This window comes from Anser anser (genome assembly GCF_964211835.1).
Source record: "Anser anser genome assembly, chromosome: 4".
NCBI classification, from domain to species: domain Eukaryota; kingdom Metazoa; phylum Chordata; class Aves; order Anseriformes; family Anatidae; genus Anser; species Anser anser.
Window position 1 is genome coordinate 11523905 of NC_139724.1, and position 14726 is coordinate 11538630.

Sequence of the window (14726 nt, forward strand, 5' to 3'; positions counted from 1 at the left end):
AGCTTCATTGCTCAGCTTTGCAAAGGTGCTATGTATTGCTTCTTCCACATTAAAATGACTCTTGCAGATTCTGGCTCACAAAAGAACTGCATTTAGCATCGTATGAGCAGGATTGGGCCATGCTCCAGGTGTTTCCTTTTAAGCTGTGTGTATGCTAAACAGTCAAGCGTTGCGTGCATCTCTGATGATTATTAACAACAACAAAAAGTGTTTCTATTATTCACTTTAAGCCACTTATTTTACTGAAAGTTCAGGTCTTAATTTTTTTTCTGAGAACTATCCATCTATATGCATTTTTTGTGAATGTCTGTGGTATGCAGAAAGCTACCATGAGATTGGTAATAATTAAAACTAATTGTGGAACTTAATTACAATGGAACAGAAAAAAACATTGATAGTAATATGTGCATTAAAATGCACTATCAGTAGTTGTGTGCATTTAAACACTCGCAAACAGCATCAGTTATTTTTTGCTGCATATGGTTTTACCATCTAAGCAGTTCACATTATGTGTGAATTCATACTAAACAATTTTAAAAGTGCAGTGATAAATACCATTAAATAATTGTACAGGACAAATGGCAGTATAGCTGGTGTCCATGTAACTGGGAAAAAAATATATCATAATTATCAGTACTGCTTCAGAGCCACATCACATTAATTCAAACGGGAGACTTAAATTGTTTTGCCTTATTTTTGTTTTAGTTGTAGAAATCACAAAACAACTGACTACTTGTTGTTGGAATTCACTCCACTCAATACTCAGCTTTCATAAAGCCCACAGCTCCTCTTCATTCCTGAAGTATCCCAGTGTAAATCAGATGACCCTTGAATGAGCATTTTTTTATTTAATCTTTTTAGTGAATCAGAACGTCAGCTGGCAAAGATTGGTAGGTCAACACAAGAATGTGCATAAGTGATAGAAAGTGTATCCTTAGAAAATGTGCTCAACCCCTTCTGTTGTTATTCCAACCCTGTGAGAAGACAGACCTGTACGTCACTTAACCAGTTTACACTCCATTTTATGTTTATGAAATTGAACTGATGGGTGTGGATGGCTGCAGGGTGATTTGTGGTACAGAGCACAAGCAAGGGCCAGGAGCTTGGGTCATGTGGATCTTCCACTGGGACCATCAGTGAGCTTCATGCACTCAGGGTGCTCCTACCTGGCTCACTGTTCAAAATTGAACAGAGAAACTGCCCCATCTCGGCAAAGCTTTCTGTGTTAGTTAAGAAAAAAGGCAATATGTTTAAAGTAGTACTGTAACTTGCAGTTTTTCATTGATTGGAATTTAGTCTTGGCATGTCTTCACTGACTGGTATATTAAATGTGTGACATGTTTAGCATATACCTCGCATCCTTACATTGTTTTTCTTTCCCGTGGAAAACAACACAACAACACAAACACTCAAGAAAAAAATATATCTCATTTTAGGGCAGTCCTGAGTAGCAATAGAAAGTAAAATTGCTATGATTTTGCTCTTCTTTATCTACTACTTGGCTACAATACAACATAAAAGAAAGTCAGCCAAGGATCAGATCATCACATTTTAGGTAGTCCCACATGATGAGGCGTAGGAAATATACCACCATACTGATCAAATAAGTGGAAGTAATGGTACCAAAGTCTAAGTTTTCATTTGAAAGTTTTGCCAGGAATTGTAAAATATGAAATTTACTCTTCCTCCTTGCTTCACCCACCTCCAAGAGATTTTTCTATTGCCGAATACCAAGTAGTTTAATTTCTACCTACTGAAAGAAGCTGTCAGGGTATATGGAAGGTCTGTGCCTGTTAATAAGCCTGTGACTGATAAATCCAGATGTGCCCACTCTGCTTCTGTTATGAGAACAATGCAGGACAGCTTAGGAGCCTTCACCTTTCAAAAAGAAGCATCTTCCTGAGCAACATCAGTTGTTCCTAGACTTCCCAGAGCAAGCCAACTCCCAGCACTCTCCAAGGAGGGGCAAAAAGATTTAAAAATTGCATCCATATCACCACATTAGGGTTCCCCAGGGCTCTCTCATAGATCAAACTCAAAGGCTGTACAACAGTGCTGCCTCAAGCGGGACCCCAAGCATAACCAGAGGCCACCTGTCAAATGACAGACATTTGTCTCCTGCAACAAGAGGCAACTTAAAACAGACACAGACATTTGCAGACTGACTGTCAGTGTCAGGGTGCCAGGAGGCAGGCTGTAAGGAAACTTTGAGTGTGGGAGGAGGTTGGCCATCGAGCACACAAGTCTATGGCCATTCTTGCTCTTTCCTGTGATCACCATTCAGATACTTTGGTGATGTGTGCTATCGGAAGCACATGTGTTTGCAGATGCATTAGCAAATAATGAAACTCAGCATCAGCCACACAGAGATGGCTGTGAGAAGGAGGGGGGCTGGGTTTTACCAATCTTGTCATCTTTCCATTGAGCTCTACCCTCCTTTCCATGAGCAGCACAGGATTAACTACAGCTCACATTAGTAGCTGTTGCTGTACAATGACATATCACAAAGAAAACTGAGCCCTTTATCTTCGCATCAGACTCCTATTTTACTTTATTCTGTGATGTAGCAGAGATTTTGCGTAGCCTATATTATAAAGCTAATATTTAAACTATTTATTCTATCAGTTCTCAGAGCCTTGAAAATCTGCAGTGAACAGTCAGCAACAGCAAAATACAGCATTTTTTACTTGCTTTGCACAAATGAGGTTTGCATTAAAGACGGAAGCAGGGGGAGATTTGTTAAATGTCTGGGTCCAGCTGCAAGCAGCTTTGTAAGTGGGGCTCTGCATTACACTTTAGACAGTTCTCTGCTATGGGTAATGGCACTAAAAGGAAGAAGGCTCTGCACTTGCTACATCCCTTCTGCCAAAGTACAGTTGGCTCCTCCCGAGGCTGTTTCAGCCTACAATATATGAGTAGGAACATTTGTGTAGACCTCACTGAATATTCATTTAGATGGCTGAGATTTATTTCACTCTTTCCTGATGCATTCAGAAATTATTCTAGTCTACCAGTCAGCAGAGGGCTACATCAGCCCTAACCATAGATGTTAACACACGAGCATCTGATAACCCCAAAATTTCCTTAATAAAGTTCTTTCAAGTAACAGGCAGCATTCAGTGTTGAAAAGAAGCATAAAAATAATTATCCTGAGCCTGATTACATTGCTGAATAGAAGTATGCAGGGCAAGTGTGGATCTACACAGAAAAAGTTTTAAAAAATTTCCACATCTTGTAACTCTAGGGTGACTCCTCAAGTTTATGGCCCTCACATAGCTGTCACAGCATTGATTCAGACTGAAGGATTCAGGGAATTTCAAAGCTCTTCACTTCTGCCTGCTCTCAGAGAGGTCAATGGTACATGAAATACTGTGCCAACACGACAATGTGACTTATGGCAGCACCTGCACACCACAAAGGAGAATCTGTATCTTGTTCTATGGGGACAAGCACCAAATATTGAAAAAAGACCCATCTCCATGTCTGATCTGTCAAATACTCAGTGATGAACGGGGTCATATAATAAAAACAGGGTCATATAATAAAAATGTATTCACCAGAGAAAGCCCAGAGTCAGTGAAATGTTCCAAACAGGTAACACAGTTCAATTGTCCTTTTTGAACTGCAAAATGTATTTCAGAATTTGTTACGATGCCTCTGGTTTCCAAGTTCAGGAAAGGGTCCTGCTTTAACTGAAGCCATCTCACACAATACATTTTCCTAAGTGTTGCCAAGATTTGAATCACATAATTGGTTCTTACAACTCTTTTTTTTTTTTTATTGACCTCAGCAGATGATTCCACCTCTCTGACGGCTGTTGTAACAAGAATAAGAAACAGCATTCAATCCTGCTCTAAGAGTGCAATCTGGTGGTTCTTTTCATGTGCCAAAGAACAAATGTTCCCTCTGATATTTGTAAGCTCACCAGGTAAAAGGAACTGTTATAAATATATTGTATACTTTACTAGACTAGATGTTAAAATCTAATCTAGAAACGTCTACATTAAAACTAACTTTGGTTTGAGCTATAGCTTCTCCTTTAAAAAGATAGCCAGATCTTAGGACATCAAAAGAAGGAAAACCCAGTTTTTCTCCAGGCATTTTTATTTCAATGGCTAATTGCTCTTAAAAGTAAATATTAAAACTCATAATTAGCTTTCTTGATTACTCAGAATAATTTGACGCTCCTGCTATTCATTTTTCATGTTGCTTTTAATAAGCAATAGGCAGGGGGCTGGGGAGGGGAAGCAATCTACTTTTTCTGCAGGGGTGAGGAATGGAAATGAGAAAAACCCAGGGAAACACATATCCACCACTGAACGGCAAAATTTTCACAATATGAAAATCTAGAGAGTTCCATTGAGCTCACTAATTGTACCAATGAAGATTAGTTGATAACCAGATTTTCTTTTTAATGCTTAAATTTTTCATGTTAACTTATTCAGGTTTCTGCAATTTCCTATCAACAGACTAAATATCTGAGCAGAGTCTAAAAAAGAAAGCTTGCAGCTTTTCTGACAATAATTTTTTGACTTGCAGAAATACTCTCCCAGGAATCATTTACGTTCTCTACAGGTAGAAATTTTACATTTAGATCTATGAAGGACTCTAGTTCTAGCATACAGAATACAGATGCACACACAAGATACATTCATAACCATACTTAAATTCTGCTTACAGAACTCTGAAAACACAGATTAGAACTTGAGGGATATGACTTCATAGGTTTTAAATCTTATACTATCAAACAGTAATTCACTCTCTCAAACAAAGCTATATAATTAAGTCGTGCACCACTGTAGAATCTGAAGGCTGTGGGGAGGCTGAAAATAATATTTACCTCTCTACAGCAGGAAGCCAATGGAGTAGTGGGGAAGGGATCAGCAGCTTTGTCAGTTACTGAAACAGAGGTATCTGTGATAATTAGTGGTTGTATATTCTCCAGTTTGAGCAGTCTTTTACATAGCAGTGATAAAAAAAAAAAATAATAATAATAATCATGCTTTTATTTAATATATGTCTGCATATGCAGTTAACATCAGAGGAATGTTTTAGTATGTGTTAGACAGAATACAGACAATACCATCACATTTTCAAAATAGGAATAAAATTCTAGCAGAAGCATAAGCAATAGATACCAAGATATCTGTTGTTCCTGATGTGGCCTGTCTTTGCAGGGCACAAATGGGCAGAAAATGGAAAGTTTGGTTCCATTGAGCTGGTGGTATATTCATGTTGTGCATCTCAGGGTGACATGACATTGCAAAAAAAGTAATGTACTTTAATGCCAATTGACATAGTTCAGGCTTAAGTCCAGATTTGTACAAGCAGTTACTAACACTTTTTCACCTATATTTTTTGGTGGTTATAGGAGAGAATATCTTCTACCCATATTAACTTAAGAGCTCACTAGCAAGGACAGATGCTTGATGCTCAGATTTATGGGCTGTTTGTCACCTGAAACAGAGGATTTGATAATTAGAGCCAGCATCTTCAGAATGCCCAGCCACCTGCTGGGAAAGCCTCACGTTTGCTGCTCAGCTTCTATCCAAGCTCTCTCACAGTCTCTGGAAGGGCAACCTGGCAGCAGTGGCAATGTTTGTCTCTACCTGCCATCAGGTTTCCAGTGCTATCTAGGGGAATTGAGAGGTGAGTTTGCTAACATCAGTCACTCCTCGGATTCACATGGCAGGCAACAGTTTGTCAATTGTCAGAAACACTTGTCAAAAGAGGCACTCATTCCCTGGATACATCTCTTTCATGATGCATAGGTTCCTTTTTTGTTTCTGAATGCAGAGCCTCAGGCTTCAAATGAAAACAGTAAAGCAATAAATCAGCTTTTTTCCCCAGTGAAGCAGTTATTTTGTGTAATTCACCTCCAAACTGTGGAAACAGCCTTTTCGGAGGCAACTTATCATACCAACATGTATGTGTTTGTGTTAGGCTGAAGAAATAGAAATACTTCAGTGGAAAGTAGACTAATACTACAAGCAAGAGTGGAGGATATCACGTGAAATATTTTTGCCAGAACCTATAGAATAGGTAGTGTTTTCTTAATGAGTTTAAAAGCTAAAGCTGAAATCACTAGATAAATAATTCCTACCTTGTATGGTTTAGTAGAAGATATTATGCACCCCTAGCTTTGGACATCAGCAACAAGACAGCTGCTACACCACAGCAACACAGCAATCATGAAGACTGAGAAGTCCTTGACAGAATACAGGAAGACTCGCAATGCCACCCTTTGTTTGCTGACTTCTTGGATGTCACAAATCCCTGGAACAAAAACAAACAAACAAACAAAATTTACCTTCCTATAAATGGTAACACAGAGGAACTATTTTTTTTGACTTAACAGTGAGTTACATTTCTACAGTAACTATGCAGAAATAATCTTGAAAAAGAGCCATAATTTCCAAAAAATATGTAAGAATAGGTGATAGCAATATTTCATTACTAGAAATGGAATCTGCTAAATAAGAATTTCCATCACTATCTTACAATACACAGCAGAAAATACCCCCCTTTCTCTCTAGGGGGAATACACATATTTAATTCTCTTAATTTCTAGGAATATCAAGTTTCTTTACCTAAAACCATCTACCTTCAAAACAAATTTTAATGGCTGGAAGCACGGCACATGGGAAATAAAGAAACATAAGTGGAAAGTTTTAGAAAAAGCTGTTGAATCTCTTATCATCAGTTTTCTGCAAATGTGTCTGCAGAAAGCAACATGTATCCTTCATTTTAAACCTAATCATCTGCTGTATACACCATGGGGGTGGAGGACAAACCAAGTGTGCAAGGGAAAGGAAATTCACCAAGTCTCTGAATGCTAGAATAACATCTCTGCATGAAGCTATCACTGGTAGGGTAGGAAGAACCTGGGTCACAAGCCTTGGTTGAATAGGCTATAGGGTGATGCCCACAAATATGTGTACGCGTTCTACATGGTAAACGTTTTGTACAGATACATGATTGGATTAAAAAACAGCTATCTTTTAATTCTTTTGGTTTATGGGATACAAGAATGACCAAAATACCTGTAGTCAAAGACACATAATTCACAACTACTTTGTCTTGTGGATGTTTGCTTCATCAACAAGTGCTTTGAGTAGTTTAGTTGCATAGATGCAAAACATTTCTTTTTCTAGATCTAGACTTTTGAAGCTATGATATCTATATTAAGAGTATTAAGTTCTCAGTAAAGACCACATAATTACTTCTACTGGAACATGAGCTTAAGCAGCTTTTAATGAATGGCTATTCTCTAAGCTAGCTTTCCAATATCTAGATCTAACTGTTGCAGTTCAAAAACAGTTTAAACAGATAGGATGCTAAGTTACGATACTTTTCATTATGTGTTTCTTCTGTGTACTGATTTTCACCCCTCTAGATAAGAATGCATTTTAATTTCACATTCTCTTAGCTATTATCATAATATCTAGAATATTATGGATCAAGTTGTGATTATAGTGTGAAATTTCACATCTCCCTTGTGTAACAATTTGAAAATGAGGCAGAATGTTAGCACAAGACTGCATGGCAATTGCACAAACATTTCACACTGAAAACAGTTTTATGCAAAAAATGAAATGAATGCAAAGTCTCCTTAAGAAAGCTTTACAGTTTGCTATCTTCTGTAGTCATTTTGCACCAAGCTGAGCAGTTAAAATCCAGTTCATGCAAACTGATGAAATTCACTCTCTCTTACATGCTCCTTTTCTGCTCAGCAAAAGAAGCTTTTTTCTGTTCATAGCATTTTTGGATTTACCTCTGCACTGCTGCCTCAGCCATTTTTCACCACAAAACAAATGGAAGGAAGGAATAGGACAGGTATACATTTGAAAGAGGGAGAGAAAAGGAAGGAAGGAAGGAAGGAAGGAAGGAAGGAAGGAAGGAAGGAAGGAAGGGAGGGAGGGAGGGAGGGAGGGAGGGAGGGAGGGAGGGAGGGAAGAAGGAAAAGAGTAAACCCTGGATCCAACCCCAAAGACTTCTCTCTCACCTGAATCAGAAACCTGTGCAAATCTCTCAGCTACGTTGATTGAAAGCGTCTGAGGTTTATTTTATTAGAGACATGGGCTAGCAATTCAGGGACAATTTTAGCTTAAGGAGATGGGAGAAAATGTTCCAAGAACAAAATGTTTTGTGCCCTCAAATTGGATTTAACAAATATGTTTGCTGCAAAATAGAAGAGGAAGAGGAGAAGACTTTTGGAAAGGATTAAAGTTTTCAGACCACTTAACTTGGAGAAAACACATTTATTTTATTAACAAAAGATGGTTAAAAAGGCTGAAAGTGAAGGTCTTTATCCCAAGTAAAAGAAATGTTTGATGTTGGTCAATGTTTTTATTCTTAATTTTGTCTGGACTTTTGAACATGTGTCATTTTTTCTAAGGGGTCAATACAAAAATCAAAATAGGAATCAGTAAGAGAGAAAGGAATCAGATATTACAGAAAGTTGTGGGGGTAAGGGTTAGAATCTCATTACCCTAATACCTGGGTGTATTGCAAAAATTAATTAATTTTCATTGCACTCTTTGTGAGATGAGTGGATGATATTATCTCTGTCATACAGAAAAGGAACTGAAGCCCAGGCAAGAGGAAAAGACACTATCACTGTAGGGACGTCATTTGATAGACATAGCACATGATTTTTCAGAGCACACAGCTTCACATAGCACTTAGTATACCTAATGCACAACCTTTAAACACTAGTTTTGGTTAAAAACAAAACAAAACAGTATAACACAATTAGCTCCTGTAAATAGTTCTTTTCAGAGCATTCTCACACAAGGGTATGAATTAATGGTTAACAAATGGCTTTGCCTCATTCTCAAAATAAGATTGTACAAATCCCTCCATAGTTTCTGTAATGTCTGAGATTATGAAGCACTCGCAGGACAAATCATTATAAGAGCAGACACAAACTTTTGTAAATCAAATAGTCTGTATGCGAATTTACGCTGAGTGATCTGTTTTCACCATCCTCTAGCCTCCATTTCCCAAAATCTAGATTTAATATTAATGATATAACAGGAGCTAATTACTGAATAGTGAAGTGCGTACTAGAGTCTACATGCAGTTGGTCTTGTCTGATTCCTGAAAATATGTCTAAAAAGAGACCAGTGTGATTAACTGGCATTTGGCATACACCATTCTAAAAGGAATTGGCAGGAAATGCCATTGATAGATCAGTCAATAATCATTTAATCCTTCTTAACAAATCCTTTTTGGCAACTTAAAGGAAGTTTGGATAGAGGTTAAAAAAGTGATCTAAACTCTGCTCTTAGGCATTGTCTATCTTTCCTTTTCATTAACTTTCATGTTTTAACTTTCTAAATCCAGTGGCTTTTAATTAAATCTACCATTATTTTGCATACCTCCACACTATATTAAAGCATTTGCTCAGATACATTAGTAACCATTTTGGGGATTCTGCACACTCGGAGTGTCTCAAGAGCAGATGAATTAACTGAACACAGGCAGTAAGAGAACAGCTTCTGAAGAAATTTGGGCAGGCTCCTGTGCAGCTGTAGATCACTCACATATAGAGGTTGCAGTTTCTGTATAACGAAGAATTTCACAAAATTCCTGTAACCTTTAGTATTAACAGATGTTGAATAGCAGTTTGCATGTCACTTCAACATCTTCTTCCAACTCAGTACAAATCACCAGCAGTGTAGGGGATATATTCTTCACTACAGGAGCAATGTCCAACATATTGTGAATGTGAGTTGGCCAATCTGCTCTTAACCTGCATATGTGGTGCGCTGAGAGTTTTCCTGTGTTTTGTCATTCTTGTTGTTTTGATTTGTTTCTTTTTCTTCTCTAGTAGTTTCCTGAAGAGATTGGTGGCTCTGATAAGCTCCAAAAGTATCAGAGAACTTTGGAAAAAAAAAAAGTATGGAAATAACTAAATAGTTAAGAAAAAGACACCTGAAGGTTCATAGATAATTTTCACCTGAGAAGATGAACACACTTGTGGCTAAGACAGTGGTAGCGTACAAGGTCTGGGAAGCGCTGTCAAGTTCCCCAGAGGAGCCAGCAGCAGGCCCAAGATCCAGCTGTTATGCTACTTCTCAGGAAGGGCTGAAGCTGAGGGAAAGACACCTCAAAACTCCCACTAAAACAATCCCCTTTCCTTCAGTGCATTTTCAGTATCATGTCCCACACGCTCTATCACAAAATATAGCCGAATTGAAAGCATTAGGTAGGAGCCACTTGCTCTGTGCAATGGACACACGTTTGCAGAACCAGATGAAATGAGCCCATGTGGGGTTATTGTGGGACATAAGGTTCAGAGGGAGTTGCTTTCACTTTCCCAACAAACCATGGATTGAAAGAAAGCTCAGCCCTCATAATAATCCCTGAATTTAAAAAAAGCCTTAATCTGTATTCACAAAGAAATCACTTATGCACACACCATTGACAGGACAAAATGCAAAGTTGCGTTTAACTCAGGCCAGCTGCACATTTTTCTTTTCATTCTTCAGGCTCTACAAATAAACTTCAACATATCCAGGAAAAATAATGTATCATACGGGTTTGTATAAAATCAAGTCAAGGATTTTCAGCGTGTAGAAAACACACCTGGCACGTGACTGAGATCCTTCAGCAGCATAAAATGAAATATTGCAATGCTTGCAAGGACCCATATTTAACACATGACCAATCACTGTGGATTGTTCTAGGTGACAGGCAGGAAATTATGCATCCAGTGCACTGGGACTGCTACCACAATTGAAGCGAGCAGATGGGTTAAGGGCTGGGCAGCTAGTGGAAATGCAGCCAGCCAGCACGTGAATGGCTTTAGGAAGAATTTGTGCTCCATGGGCTGCAGACCCCAGCCAGGGCCACGAGCAGGTCCGTGCCTGCGTGGAGAAACAGGTGTGTGAAGAAATAATCCCTTGGGATTAAGGTTAAACCTAAAGAATCTGATTCCAAAGAACAAAAACAATGACTCACGTTCCTGAAGTCTTACCACAAATTCGATGTGTTTTGGGCTCCTTTTTACAGTGATTATTAAATACATGCATTTATTAATGAAGATGTATTTGATTGACAGGAGCAGTGTCTTTCTAGACTCAGAAGGAAATGCATAGTTTCCCATTGCAGATAACAAGATAACATGATTTGTCCTGGGTATTTTTCTGTTACCACAGCCCAGACACACAGGATGTGAGAATAATTAATATTTTTCTAAAGAATATTTTTTTCTAAAGATTTTTTTTTCTAAAGAATATTTTTCTTCTATTACACATCTACATCTACACAGATGTTTTTTCTCTTTTTTAAGTGCTGAGGCTGGCTTAAGACCCTTTGGTTGAGACTCAACAGCTCACAGAGAGCATTGGAGTGACATTTCTATCTCATTCTCAGATCTGGTTCATCATGAGCCCAAGGCAACAAAAGCCCAACAAGCACTGTGAGACAATGAGATATGGGAAAATATCATTGTCAACCATTTAATTTTCAGTCAACTGCAGTCCCCAAAGACAAGATGGAACATACAGTTTTTTTCATCTGTGACCTGGCCACTTCTATCCTTGGTTGCAATCTATCAGCTACTCTTATCAGTCTAGGATATTTGTTCTTTGACTCCAAAATAAAATATTCTTGCATCTAATTCCACACAGGTACACTTTTTCTTCTTAATTTCAGAACAAGGAAAGTAGTAGCTACACTGTACACAATACAAGTCTTGGAATTGCTATGTAAGCTGTTACAAAAATTAATGTATTCAAGTCTCTGCAAACATCCTTCTTCCTTAATCCTCCTTTCTGGATTGGCAAATCTTCTTTTCCTTGGTGAATCAACCTCTCTCATGGAATATGTAACTTTAATTACATTTTGCTATACATAATCCAAGCCATCCAGTGTCATATGTGACAACACAGATAGAAATCAGTTTTGTAGCTAGGATGGTGGTAAAGCCAAAGGAAGGCTGTCAGGAATGAAAATAAACAAATAAATAATAAAAAAAGCTGTCTGTTGTTTTCTGTATTTTACAAGATTTAAGGGTTGTAGGTAAAAACGAAATAAAAAATTACAACGTTGTTTTATATTTTACTTACATGACTGCTAACTTGATAATGAAAAAGAGCAGCAAGAAGAAAAACAGACTTCAAAATTACTGTGCAACTGTGAAACCTGCTATAAAATTATGTTCACTTTCTCTGTAGATTTTTACAAATCACTTATCTCATTCTTTAATTCTCAGGCAGTAATACTTTTTTCTTTGAGTCTGCACAACATACTTCACAACCAGGTCCACAGCTGCTGGGGCCTTTCAGTGGCACGGAAAAAAACCAGTTTAAAACTAGTGTTGTGAAAGAAAAAACACTCTTCATAGGTATTACTATAGCAGTCATACACCAGGGCTAACCTGAATATATGAGAAAACAAATGGTCTCTAAGGGCTGCAGTAGTAATCAAAGGAATTGCCTGGGTTGGATAGGGAATCAAAAGCAGTGATGTATATAAAGTGATGGCCCACTGCCCATACAGACAGAACACGATACTTGAAAGTTGCTTTTACATCTATTAAGATGATGGAAGACTGCTATCCCAGACGAGATAAATTTCTGGAATACCACTTGGGAACAAGCAGCATCTGGATTTATCTTGTCTTTTGCCTCATGTATACCCTCCTTTGAACAAGTCAGGGGTGCCTTGATTTTTGGAGAGTCTAACTTACTCCACCTTGAAATAATTAAATAATTACTATATATAGTCACCAAAAAATCATCCCCTTTGGAGGTACTGCAAGATGGACAGAGAGAAAAATCAAGATATCCTTAATAACTAAATAATTTTCAAAAATGTTAGCCAAATGTTTTTAAATGCAAAGCCATATTACAAGTATTTTGACAATGCCAGGAATTTTCAGATCTGCCTTGGTTCCTATATGCCATTAAAACATTTGATGGGCAGCCCGTTAAATATGATCCTCTTGTTATGCTGTCTGTTGCTTTATTTCTGCCTTAGATAATTAAGTAAGAAATTTCATTTTTTTCCTGTCTTTACTAAATTAGACTTTGCTCACATTAATCTGCTCCATATGGTCATTAACTGAGTTATATTTCATACGCAGGATAATAAGATGGGATTTATTGTAGACATCCCACAATTCCAGATGTGGCTCCGCGGTCATGGGTTGAAAAAGTCAATTTGCCTTTCTACCCCCACTTCGCTCCGGTGTCAGATAATGCTTCTTAGTAGCCAAATAATATGCCAGTGCAGTCTGACAAAGAGCACAGAAGAATGCACACCATAAATGACAAATGAATAAAACTGGTGGTTTTCTCTGATGAAAAACAAAACAAAAAATCTCTAAGCTTATTTTCAGCGATGGAGAAGCAAATACAATACAAGTGAACAATAGGTATGGATGGAAGGATCTCAAATTTCCCAGTTCTAAACAAATTATCTTAATTAGACAAGTCATTCTTCTCTCTTCATCTCTCTCTTTTTTTTTTTTTTTTCCCTGCAATTATTCTGCTTAGCAGTGAATACTATGCTCTGTGTGCTATGGAGTAACGAAAAAGAGCAGCTGTGTGTCTATGGTTCCTCAACAATTGAGGAAATAGGCAAATATACATTTTTTTTTCTTTTGCAATCATACACTTCTGATACAAGTGGTGGATTTTAGGCATTCAGCCCTGTGGATGTCAAGAATGTTACAGTGATTAAATATTTTCTTGTCACATCTGTTTAGAGGCAATATATAACTAAAAAAGTCTAGGTCATGTTAACTTATTAGCCACCCTGTCAAGATATACTAACTTATGTAAGACTAAGATCCATGCTGGAGACAGAAAGTAAAGGAGAGATGTGGGAGCTGTTAATGATAGCTCCAAGAGGAAATCTTGTATCCACAAATAGAGGTCCCCTGTCCCTCCCCATTTCCCCTCTTACTTATCCCCATCCCTAGTCCCAATCCCCTTGTCACTGCAATGTCCCAGCTAGCATGCAAGTGGAGTTTTAGAAAAGAAAATGCAAGGGAAAAAAATTCACAGTGAGAGGACTAAGCAAATATTGATCCTGTTATAACTGGCATGCAGCTATATCACATTTTACAGTACTCTCTGGAAAAAATTAAGAGAGAAAGACACATTTCTGATAAGAGTCAAAAGAGTGTGGGAGCTCTGAGTTAGGGTCTTTTGTCATTCATATAGATAATTTCTCCAAAACTGTTTTTATATGGAGTACATACTATAAGCTATTCTATATAAGGCTGAGGTCTATCAACAATGCAAAACAAAATTCTTGTTTGTTTCTGATGGCTATAAAATGTTGAATAGCATATGCCATTAAAACATTTAATTTGTTTAGGAATGGGAGCTGGAAGTATACTCCTCAGGACAACTCAGTTCATGCATTAAGCATGCATCATGCATGACCTGTCTGTATTCTAGGTTGTCCTGCTAAACATGCTCTGTGAATAACGAATACAAGTATTAAGTATCAGCTTCACAGTGTTTTCGAATTTGGGGAGGGGGCTTTTATTTATTTTGAGCATCTTTTCTCTGCAGGATCCCCACATTAGAGGAGGTGAGTGAGAATTTGTTCCAGTGAAAAGGAGAAAACTCCAGGTTCGATGAGCTTTTGACTCTGGTCCTTATTTCCAAGTGGCAACATGGAAACATTTAAAAGAGATAGAGTATGTCAGGGAGAAGGTTATCATGTTTCCTATGTCTTCTTCAAGGTCCATGGATTTATAA

The 14726-nt window shown here is 37.8% G+C and overlaps 1 protein-coding gene across 1 annotated transcript in view; it reads right to left on the minus strand.

Moving 5' to 3' along the window:
• Positions 1-14726, minus strand: part of CCSER1 (coiled-coil serine rich protein 1) — a 735828-nt gene that overhangs the window by 701904 nt on the left and 19198 nt on the right. The window contains exon 3 of the mRNA XM_083833058.1: positions 6104-6276. The gene's annotated coding sequence lies outside the window, so the exon portion shown is untranslated. The remainder of the gene's footprint in view (positions 1-6103; positions 6277-14726) is intronic.